A 10,964-nucleotide genomic window follows, 5' to 3' on the forward strand; every position below is an offset into this window, starting at 1 on the left:
AAAACTTGCTTCTCAGCTAGACACTAGAAGTCACACTACTGATCACTTGTGAGTGATAACATAGATGAGTAGATTTAAAGTCAACTACCTTAGGAATGTTTCTTTAAAGGGCAACTGTCAAATTCCACAAAAACAAAATAAAGCAGACTGTGAATGTGTTTGGCTTCTGACTTTGATCTATAAACATGCTGAACCTAAACATTGCATCCTTGTGCTAATGAATGAGAACCAGAAACTGAAGATGACAGACTCCATCATTCTGGCAGGGAAAAGCAGATTGTTCAAAGAAATAAAAAAAAATAGCTGTCTCCCATTCCTCAGTGAATTCAATCAATATCAGAAAACAACTCTTAAACCATTATTGTTGTAGCCTGTTTATATTAGTTACCCCTTCCATTTGGGGACTGATTAGATATAAATAGCAATTTGTCTATAGATAATTGAGAATAGAAACTGAATGAACATCCAAGAACACACATCCATTCAATATTATCAGTCTCTTGTTTATTAAAGTGGTGCCTCTCTATACAAAACTTACTGTCCTCTCTGGACAAAGAATCCTAAATGGTTTGGAATACTCTCTTTGCTGATGAGAAGAATCTAGTTTGCATCGTGAACTGGACCGATACTTTCTTCTTCTGTTTCAACGTATGTTTGATGAAGATGATTGCTGAGTCAAGAACAGACATTTGTGGTCTGATCTCACGCAGCAAGTGAAAGAAATCGTGTTGCAAAACACTGTAATATTCATTTCGGTTCAGCAAGCTGAACTTTGTAACTGAAAGCTCAGAATTACTAATGTAACTTCCAAGGAAAAATCTCTACGCCTTTAATTTCACTGCAAAAAATGGATGTTTTGGCAGATAGTTCCTGGCTGACTTTGCTGAGAACCTTAAAATGTTATAGAAATGTCAGCCACCTAATGTGCTGCACATGAGGCATGCACTGTAATTCACTGATAATATTATTACCAGCCAATTAGAGAGCAAGTATGTGACGGAGACCTTCATCTGTGTCTGTGCTGTGCAGATGGACACACGCTCTTGCGGGCTTGCCAATTCTGAATTGAACCCCCGGAGACTCCTCCGAGTGCTTTCACTGGGGACAATGAAAAGCTGGATTCCTTTCATAGTATGACGTGGGACCGCTATGATCTTCAGCTCTCCAGAGAATTCCTGGAAGTTGCCAAAACGACAGATAAAACTCTCTTTTATTCCATTCAGAAGGGAAATAACCTGAGATTCTCTACATACACCAGCAGAACTCTCAGTATACGCTCCAAAACTTTGTAGCTTTAAATTCAAGGTTAAGATGTTGGAACGTACACTGTTCAAAGGCCCTCTTGAACAAAAAGCTTCTAATACTGTAAAATCCTGAAAGCCTTAGGTTTGCCTCTTCCTGTGCTTGGTTCTCTCTACTGAGTGACTTGTAGTGGGTCTTGAAAGTCTGGAGGATGAATGAAGAAGAGGACAATCAGGGTGTTGACAGACTGCTTTAAAGACCTGAGCTCATTTGGGAAGTGAGTTACGCGGGTTCAACTCTATAAGCAGTTTCTAAAATCTCTGCTGCTCTTTTTTTTTCTCTTTAGTAAAATGATTTTTCCTATTAGAAAACTAAAACTGCCTATCTTTTGTTCCTCTAGTAAAACAGTTGGCTTTTGGTTAGTCTCATCCAGAACATATAATCAATAGGCATCTTATTTTAATTGCCTTACAGTCTTACTTAGGACAAAAAGATCTGAGCTTCTGCAAATTACTGATCTGTTCTCACCTAAATATCAGCACAGGAAGTAGACTGGAGAACCAGAAAGATACATTACGCTTTACCCTCAGGGAAAGAGCAAGAACCATTACCACTCCACAGGCAGAATGGCAGCTGCTGCTTGGTGGTGGCTTCTTCCTGGATTTCAAAATGTTCTTGTTGTTGTTTTTTTCCTCTCAGGCATCAAATGTTTTGGTAAATCCCATCCGTGGCATCAAGGAGTGTCTGAGTTTAAACACGCTCCGCAGATTGGCCACCGATACCGATGCTCACCAGGCCTGCTGCAGATCTCCTGCCAGAATCCTCAGCACTAGTGCTCTTACAGCACCTTCTAGTGACTTACCTTTTTAACAGCCGAAATCGTGCTTCCCTGCAGAAAATCTCGAAGGCATGATGATAATCAAAATGTGCTGGCAAAGCCAAACGGCAGCTGGTATCAGTACGACTTTATATTGAGGTTGGGGAAATTCTTCATCTTTTCCCTTTCGCTGCAAGCTATCTGGATGCATCCGATGTGTGCGGACTAGAGAAGTGGTGAGCTGAAACTGTCAAAAGGATTGGCAACACTTTAAGAGCCACCCTTTTTAATAGACCCTCGGGGAACGTCTTGAACAATATTTGGTAGCAGTTTCTTTCTCCCTTCCCCTAGAAGTGACTGTCCTGCAGTGTCAAAGTGTGTAGGTGCACACACAGTATGCTCAGAGAGGGGAGAAACCACACACTTTAAAAAAGTATTTCAGTGGCGTTGACTAATCTACCAAAGTCAAGGGAAATTAGCACCGGCACAGAGGAGAAAGGTCAAAGCTGTCAATCTAGCATATTTGAGGAATAGCAATAGGCGTATACACTCATCTCTTAGCTTTATTCCTCTCCCAACTGCATGCATAGCGCCCCTTTCTCTTACCTTTTGTATTTTCCTCTTCCTTTCCTGGCTCCGAACGATGAAGTCTTTCGCTCCGCTACTGCCAATACTGATAAGCGGGAAACACCTTTTTGCTATCTGCTGCCCTTTAGGTCGACGGATTCAGGGGCTCGTGTGCTCTTCCGTGGGACATGAAAAGAGCTTTTGCTTTCATGCTCTAGTCAGAAGCTGCTTCCGCATCTCATTCATGGCTGCTCTGAGTTGCCAGGGTAGGAAACTCAAATCGCTGCCTCACCCCAGAGGTAACCAGAGATGTGGGTGCTAGGAATATTTTTTCTGCATCAGAAGTAGGGTATGCGGTGCAGCAACAAAGCAGGAGGCAATTTCACGCCTGCTCTGAGTACAGTAACATTCCTGTCTGCTGTAGTGTAAATGTTTGATCTGCTCTTCGTGTTTTAAGGTGTGGCATTGGCAGCTTCCCCCTGGCTGGGACATAAACAGGTTTATTGTTAGATATGCCCGCTGATACGCAGTTATTAACTCAGGCTTTTGGTTAAGTTGCATACTGTAGGTGTTTTTCAGGCACTTCTGGAAGAATTCTGATATAGAGAGGATTCAGACCTTAGCCGGCTGTAAACTTACGTAAGCTATTTTCATATTCACATTTCATATTTATTTACCCATTTAGATGTCCATTATTTAGAGTGCGGTGAAGCTTCCAGGGTAAGCCAGAGGCCAAAGTAATGGCCAGTGATCTTTCAGCAAAACACACTTGCAGAGTTTCACGGGTACTTCTGAGAGCTTCAGGGGTTCCCCTTTCAGGGTTATCCACAGAATTTAGAAATAAGGTACCTCTAATGCTAGTGAGGGATTCCTTTAAAAATTCTTACTTTAGGAGGAAGAGAACATTCTCCAGCATGAAGAAAAACAGGACATTCTTTTGCAGAGTGGTACAGCTTCTTGGAAGGACAAACAGCCTTCTGAAGTAAAGAATCCCATCAAGTATACCCATCAGGCTTGGAACTGACATGAAAATCCTTGCTTTGCCCAAAGTGTCCATTTTTAGGAATATGTAAATTATTACTTTTTGATAGCACGGGTCAAATTTCACTCCTGACTTCTGTCTTTGTGCTATCCACTTGTGCTGACATTTAACATGTATTGATTTTTAAATCTCAACCCAGAGGCTACTTCCATTTTTAATTGATCCTTTCCCTAATTGAAGCTGTGAAACTTGAAGTTGCACGCTCACATTTAAATCCGAAATTGTCTTCAGGTTACAGCTTCCAATGAACATGCAAGCAAGATCTCTGGAATTTCTCAGCCTGGTGTATACAAGTTTCTCTGTCCCTCCTCTGTCTGTACTGTAAGAAAGGTAAAAACAAATGACTCTCAGTCTTTCAAACACTGTAAAGCAAGACTTGCACAATCAGATTAAGCTGATAATTGGGAGGCTAAAGGAACTGTACTCAAGAACAGAGAAACTACATGAATTCGAGCATTTCAAGAAAATCATCATTACTTAAACTTCAGCAATAGGATGACAGAAACTGGAGAAAAATAAATGAAGTTCAAAAAGATGAGCAAAGTTTAACGGTAGATAAAGCCCACAGAACACTAATTCAAACCTCAGAAGAGGTTTTTGTTGTTTTTGAAAGGGATTTAAATAACTACTAGGGACTCTGGGATATGTGAAATAGCCTGCTCTGGCATTAAAAATATTTCTCCACTCTTCCTTGGCTGAGGCTTCAGACCAAGAGATGACTATTAGCATGCTATGGCCCTCATGTGCAGGTACCCACGCATGCATGCCAAGACTTATTATCTTCCTCTTAGGCACAGCTACAGGCACCTCTAGGAGAAATTATGATTGAAATGAGACTTAATGCTGATAAAGCATTTTAATCTGAAAGTTTGCTTGGAAAGTTCATGACTAGTGCAGGTCTCTCCACCAGCAACAGGCCAAGATATGTGTTATGGAAGGATTCTCCTTTGAAATCCTGAGGACACGTCACTTAGCAGTGTACACGGATATAGGTCAGGCTTTGAAAAGCTTACTGCAGGCTTTTCTGTCATCAAGGCAGAGAGTTGTGTAGAAGCGTGATCTTCTTCAGGGCAGAGGAGTTGTGGCATTGCCTGGTGACTCTCGTGGAACGATGACTACCTCCAGCCCTGCAAGGGGGGAGTACCTGTCCATGGCTAACGGTCATATCTTTTTGCATCCTGGTATCTGCACAGGAATTGTTACTGAGGAAATGCCAGAGGAAGCAACCGAGATGGCTTTGGCAGCAAGAACTCAATGCAAATGCAGGGATTTTCTTCTCACAGTCCTCTGAGTAAATCACAGATGCTGCAAATGATTGACTGGAAAGAGTTGCCAAGGAAGAAGGCTTTTCAGAAGCTTTTGCTTCACTTTATATTTCCCAGCAAGGGAACGTTTTGCTGTGGCAGGTGAGAGCACTGGTTTTATACAACTGTAAATATTTAACAGTCTTCTAATCTGCCGTTAAGACTTTCTGTGCACAAGATGACCTACCTGCAGACCCATTTCTAAATGCCCAAATACTGTAAAGGATAGGTATTCCCAGAACCCTTCTGAGCTCTGTGCACATGGCTGTCTGCGTGTCTGTGCGGCTTCCAGCTTGCCCCTGGATAAAGTCTTGGAGAGAACTCCAGTTTCACTTTGGTTGTCTCCTTGTCATGGGAAGTGACTGACTGGGAGGTCACAGGGAGTCAGCATGGGAAGCTGTACTGGCAAAAGATTTTCAAGTTTTCTTATAGGAACATGCATTTGGTTCAAAGCAAAACAACTGCCCTTCTCAAATGTTTGTGCATGCCAAGGCATAGGACTTCTCTCCTTGTTTCAGCAAGCCGGGCTTACTGACCTTCTCTAAGTCCTCTGCAGTCCTATTTTATTTCTATGGTTAAATGGTTACTTCTGTCGATGTTTTCTGTACTTGTAATTTTACAAATTGGATTCCCATCTCCTTAAGGTCTTTTCTATGTAAATATTGTTCTCACATGTTATCAAGATTAGCAGGCATGCCTGTTTGAAAAAAAAAAACAATCACAGGTGGCTAGTGCTGTATATCTGTAGAATTCATTCTTCATATTAAAAGGTGAAAAGGAGTATTAACTCAGCAGCCCTTCCTGTTTTCCAAGAGTTACCAGGCATCCCATGATGTTAAAATACCACTTTTTTCCAGCCCTTAGTACTCCTTTTGAAAGCTGTTGCAAACAGACACATCTCTCTAAAGAGTTATTCTGCCAAGTTCTGAGTACAAATTGAGAGGATCTTAAGCTTAATAACTTCTGTAGGGGACAGGAGCTGCACTGGCAATAGAGCTGCTTTGGGGCAATAAAGTTCTGAATTTTGGAAGAGGACTTGCAAATCTATACACAACTGCAAAGGTTGGGTTGGTTCTCAGGTAATTTCTTAACACGAGGAAAACACTGCAGAGACCTCTCTGGAAAGAGATCTCTTCGCCTCTGTGTCTGATTCTCTTCCTTTTAGGCTAATGAACGAAGGGTACCTTTGTTCAGCAGCATAAAGTCTGTAGCTGCGTAAGAATGAGCTGAAAGAGAAGACAACTTACAAACTGTGGAATATTCACATTCCCATAATCAGTACTACATCTTTTTTTTTCTCTCTCTCCCCTCTAATAGAGTCGGAGGCACAGTAACATCTTTCCCAAAAGGATATTCTGAAGGATTCTCTCCTTTGTCTGTGAACTTCATAGCCGTGTTTCTATGATGTGGAAGAAGCTCCTATTGCATGAACTAAGAAGAAAGTCCTCAGCTCTTGATCAGCTGATAATATCACCAGTGTGGGATGCTGTCCAGCAGTAGTTTCTTATATTTATTCAGCTCATGGGGAAATTACTGCATCACTTTTTTTTTTTTGGGGGGGGGCTTTTGCATACTGGTTAGATTTGGGGCTGTTGACATGACTGATCTTAGCATTGCACAAGAAGGTGGGATCCTCTAAAAAGAGGATTAACATTTCTGGTTTTTTATTGGCTATATAGGCATGAGGACAGCTAGTTAATCCCTAAAAATACCATTGCATGTTTCTGGCCAAACTGCAGCTCTTTTGAAACATGACTCAAGACTGTATAGATGAGATCTACTTGATCTATAGCAAGTAGTGTTTCACTGATGAGTCCCAGGCCTAATTTTCAGCCTAATTTTTTTTGTTTGGTTGGTTTTTGAGTGATGATTAATGTAAGAAACCCTTGATCTGTGTTATTTTTATTAATGCCTTGGACTGAAATGTTAAGGTAAATGGTGTTTAGGAGCCTTAGGTAGTGATTCACCTCAATACAGCTGACTAATGCATCGTTTTGCTGGAGTTTCCAGTTGAGGCACTTAGCGACGGTATGTCTGGAATCTCTCCCTCCCTCTGCACAGCAAATACCGGGCTCTGAGGGTTTGAAGGACAAATAATTCCCTTCCTCACCCTTGTCTGTAACCTGCCAAATACAGTACATCCATTGTGCTTGATAAAGGACCCAGGCTGACAATGGCACGTTTGTTAACTGGGTACTCTACATCACCCTTTTTTTCCAGAAATGGTCAAATTCAGGTAGGCCTGCTGTGCTGTGCTATCTGTGAACGAAGTCTGGGAGGATTTTTTGATTGCTAAGTACAAAGCCAAACTGGAGTTCTTTGATCAGCAAAATCTTGCTGCCATGGAGACACTTTCATCCCGGGGACAACTGTCAGCTTTCCCGACCAGAGTACCCTGCACGGTGTGGGAGAGCAAGCCGAAGCTCCTTGCTTTGGTCATATGCTCCACATGCTTGCAGTGAAAGTTTGATATAGTGAGAACTGGGGGAGACACAGTGCTCGCATACCCAGACATCTCTTCTTTAGTGTGGCAAAACGATGGAGCTGAAAGAAAAAAACACGAGCAGTCTAACATTCCTTGACAATATTGTAATAGGGAGGCTCAAACCCTTAATGATACCTCAGATAATTGCTGCAGGTGTCATCTGAGATTCCCGTATGTGCGATAGCGTATACTTTGCCTCAGTGGGCCTGAGATGACTCTGTACCACCACGGCCGTTCAGGAGAGTCCCGCAGACTTCAGCAGTGCTGTCCGCTCTTTTATGCATGTGTCCTTAACACCGAGCAGGTTGGCACTCTCTGCCAGCACCGCTTGGTGCCCTGAGCAACAGCAGCGCCGTGCACAGAGGCCTCTGATGGCCGATGTACAAGCTTGAGGGGAAGAAAGAATAGCAATTCTTCCACAGGAGGCCACCAAAAACGTCCTCAGCTTCAAAAATCGGCTTTATTGTGCCACTAACAGACTTAGATGAACTGAAGATGACATGACACTTCTGCCTTCCCAATTTCTGAGTGCGAGATTTCAGCATGACTCACTTTTGCAAGCAGTAACAGCCAGCTGTACAGAGCGTATTTCTCTCTTAAGAGACAGACTTTTCATTCTTGTGGGACTACAGGCTGTCCTCGCACCACTGCTTTGGGAGAACCAAGTCTCACCAAGCTTACATTAGCTTCCGTACCGCGGTACAGGGTCGTCTCAGTACCCTGAAGTGCTGCCAACTGCCGGCATGGCACAGCTCACCATCTAACTTCAGAGATGGAGAAAGGGATAGTACCTAAACTTCTGTTTGGGTCATGCATTGCCTCTTGTGGACACCCGCATTTACGTAAACCTTCAAGGAGGTTGAACGGGCGCCTTGCCAAACATTATTCCTGATGGCAGGAGACCTTCCGGGCAGAGGGTTGGCGCCTGCTTTCCAGCTCACTGCCCGTTCGGAGAGGGCCTGAACACAGGAAGGAGCTAACTGAGCCGTAAGATCAACTTCATAAGTGCCTCTTTTAGGTGAGCGATGAATAACCAAAGGATTAGTCATTGCAGGATCGCTCTGTGCTTGTGACTGGATCAAGGGAGCTTGAACGGACCCTACCGTGTCCGAGCCTCTCCGGTGGGTGCGCTGTGCGTCAAGCTGCGTAACGCGACGCCCCTCGTCTTCCTGGCGCTGGTGTGTTTTGGGGCACAAACTCTCCATCTGCCTGATGGGACTGCCCAGTGCTCAGGCCAGGCCCCTACCGCTGCTGGTTGGGGCTAGTTTCCCCGCCAGCGCCGGGGTGCAAGAAAAACCTAGCTGTAACTGCGTCCCGCGACTGGCAAAACGAGGGGATGTGTTCAGTCCCGAACAGCGATAGCAAGTAAATGCCGTCTTCTGGATACGCTTGGAGAAAGAGGTGACCCTCCAAACGGGATAGCCAGGGTAATGTAGGCTTGTTAAATAGGCGACGTGCTTTTCCTGGAACAGAGGACTGTGGCGTCAACCTTTATAGTAATTTAAAAGCTACTGTGCTCTTTTTAGTGAGGCCAAACTGACTTTTAAAATTGTTAATTATCGCAAACCCAAGAATCTTTTCACTGTGTGTCACTGTCAGCTTCATTAGGAGTAAATGCCTCAGACACACCACTAGGGGGAGGATTTTATCTATATTTTAAGTTAGTACGGCACAGACGTTATGAAGCTGTATTTTGAGGATTTTTGAGGAAAGGGAAAGAGGGGTCTTTATTTCTTGTTACTGGAACACTAGATAAACTCTGCCTCCATTCCCAGAAGCTGTGCTTGAAATCAAAAGTTAACACTAACTGTAGGGGAGAAATCCAGGTGTTTTGCTTATGAAACAGTGTTCTGCAACCTAAAGACCTCAGTAGCTTACCAAAAAGTTAAATGAATTTTTGTGGTCTAATATAGCCTGCAAACCTCCCCTCCCCCTGAAACCACTGTTTTCTTTGGTCTTAGGGGTTTATTTGATTTTTTTTGGAGGAAGAAAACTGCTGACAGTTTGTACCTTTTCAGTTCTAGTACCATCTGAAATACTGCTTAGTACTACCACAACGCTTCGAACAACGTCAGAACTTAAATCGTCAGCAAGCTAAGCTGCAAACACATCGCTCTGGCTTTCTTTCTTCCAACCCGCAGCCTAAAAGTGCGTGGGAAGCTGGATGTCTTACTGGGATTTCTGGGTGTGAGCTGGCTCTGTTGCTGGCTTTGCCGAAGTCCCAGATAAGGTCAGGACGGCTAAAACGTCAAAGCTGAGTACGCTGCTTGGCTAAAGAGACGGCCTGCTATGCTCCTTCCAACCAGAGCGAGTCTACGATTCCATGATTTACATACAGACGATTAGCTTTTTATTAAAAAAAAAAAAAAAGATAAATCAACTTTTTTTTAGTGAACTGGAAATGGTTGGGAGTAGCAGAGGAGAAGAATGAAACATCTGTAACAATGCTCATACTCTGCGAGTAAGAATATGTAGTCTGCTTTCAGCACGCCTGTGAAAAATGAGTGTGGCCTTTTAAACTCCTGCAAAAGGAATGCAGTAGCATTGCGATAGAGTCACTCATAATACTTATTCCCAGTGTTTTGTCTTCCGAATGAAGCGCTCTTTGGATTGCAGATGTCCTATTGAGACAACAGCAACACTGAGTTTATCAGAGGATGTCAGCTATTTCAGCTGCAGTAAGATGTTCCTATATCTCGCTATGCCTCCAGGAAATTTCACAGCCAAGCAAAGCGATGATCGTGAATGCCGCTAACTCTAAAGGAGCGTGAGTGTCTGGGGATGCGCACGTGTTTTATTTTGGATCAGGACTGTGTTTACAGGGAAAAATCTCTTGATAGTCCTTGGCCTGTGCTTTGATGTGTACTGCGGAGCAGCCGCTGAGCACGTGAACTGGATTTCTTTCGGGTGAAACTGAACTCGAAGGTGTGCTCTAGCCTGCGCCAAACGCGCTCCGGCCACAAAAAGACGTTCAGTCCCTGGGCTTGGATGAAAGCTGGTCTGAAGTTACGACCCCCTGAGGCGCGTAGGGAGCGGGCGCCCGGTCCTCAGCCCCAGCCGCTTCGCCCCGCGGAGGTTGCGCCGCTTGCAAACGTGGACACAGCCGTAAGATACCAGAAGGAAAGTGAAGCGACTCAAAGGGTAGTCCTTGCGTTGGCCAGCCACAGCTGCACAGCGATAAGGGCCCTGCATACACGCGAAATACCCTAACTGGGGCTTCCTGCTCTCCCTGAAAAGCGTCTGTGTGAACATGCGGACGCGTTAGCCACAGCCTCTGACCTTTGCGGGTCGGGAGCCGGCTCTCCACGGCTGTGAAACTGCAGAAGACCCAGTAACTGGGCTACGAGAGCTAAACCTAAGAGCTGGCACTACCTCTGTGGGCTTGTTTCGCCCCGTCAACTTTCCCACAGCCGCTGCTGGGACTCATTGCACTGTCCACATTACAGACGCTGCCAACAGGTATGTAATCCTGCCATTAGTCGTCCGAGAGCAAAATATGGTCGTCAT

The 10,964-nt window shown here is 44.1% G+C and overlaps 1 long non-coding RNA gene across 1 annotated transcript; it reads right to left on the reverse strand.

The window, feature by feature from the left end:
* Positions 1 to 484: 484 nt before the first annotated feature.
* LOC104139917 (uncharacterized) lies at positions 485 to 3,018 on the reverse strand. Its single transcript, XR_693179.2, has 3 exons — positions 2,666 to 3,018; positions 2,105 to 2,306; positions 485 to 1,175 (listed from the first exon to the last, which is right to left on the reverse strand). It is a non-coding gene; the product is annotated as an uncharacterized lncRNA (long non-coding RNA).
* Between the last annotated feature and the right edge of the window lie 7,946 nt (positions 3,019 to 10,964).

This window comes from Struthio camelus, chromosome 3 (assembly GCF_040807025.1).
Source record: "Struthio camelus isolate bStrCam1 chromosome 3, bStrCam1.hap1, whole genome shotgun sequence".
NCBI lineage: Eukaryota > Metazoa > Chordata > Aves > Struthioniformes > Struthionidae > Struthio > Struthio camelus.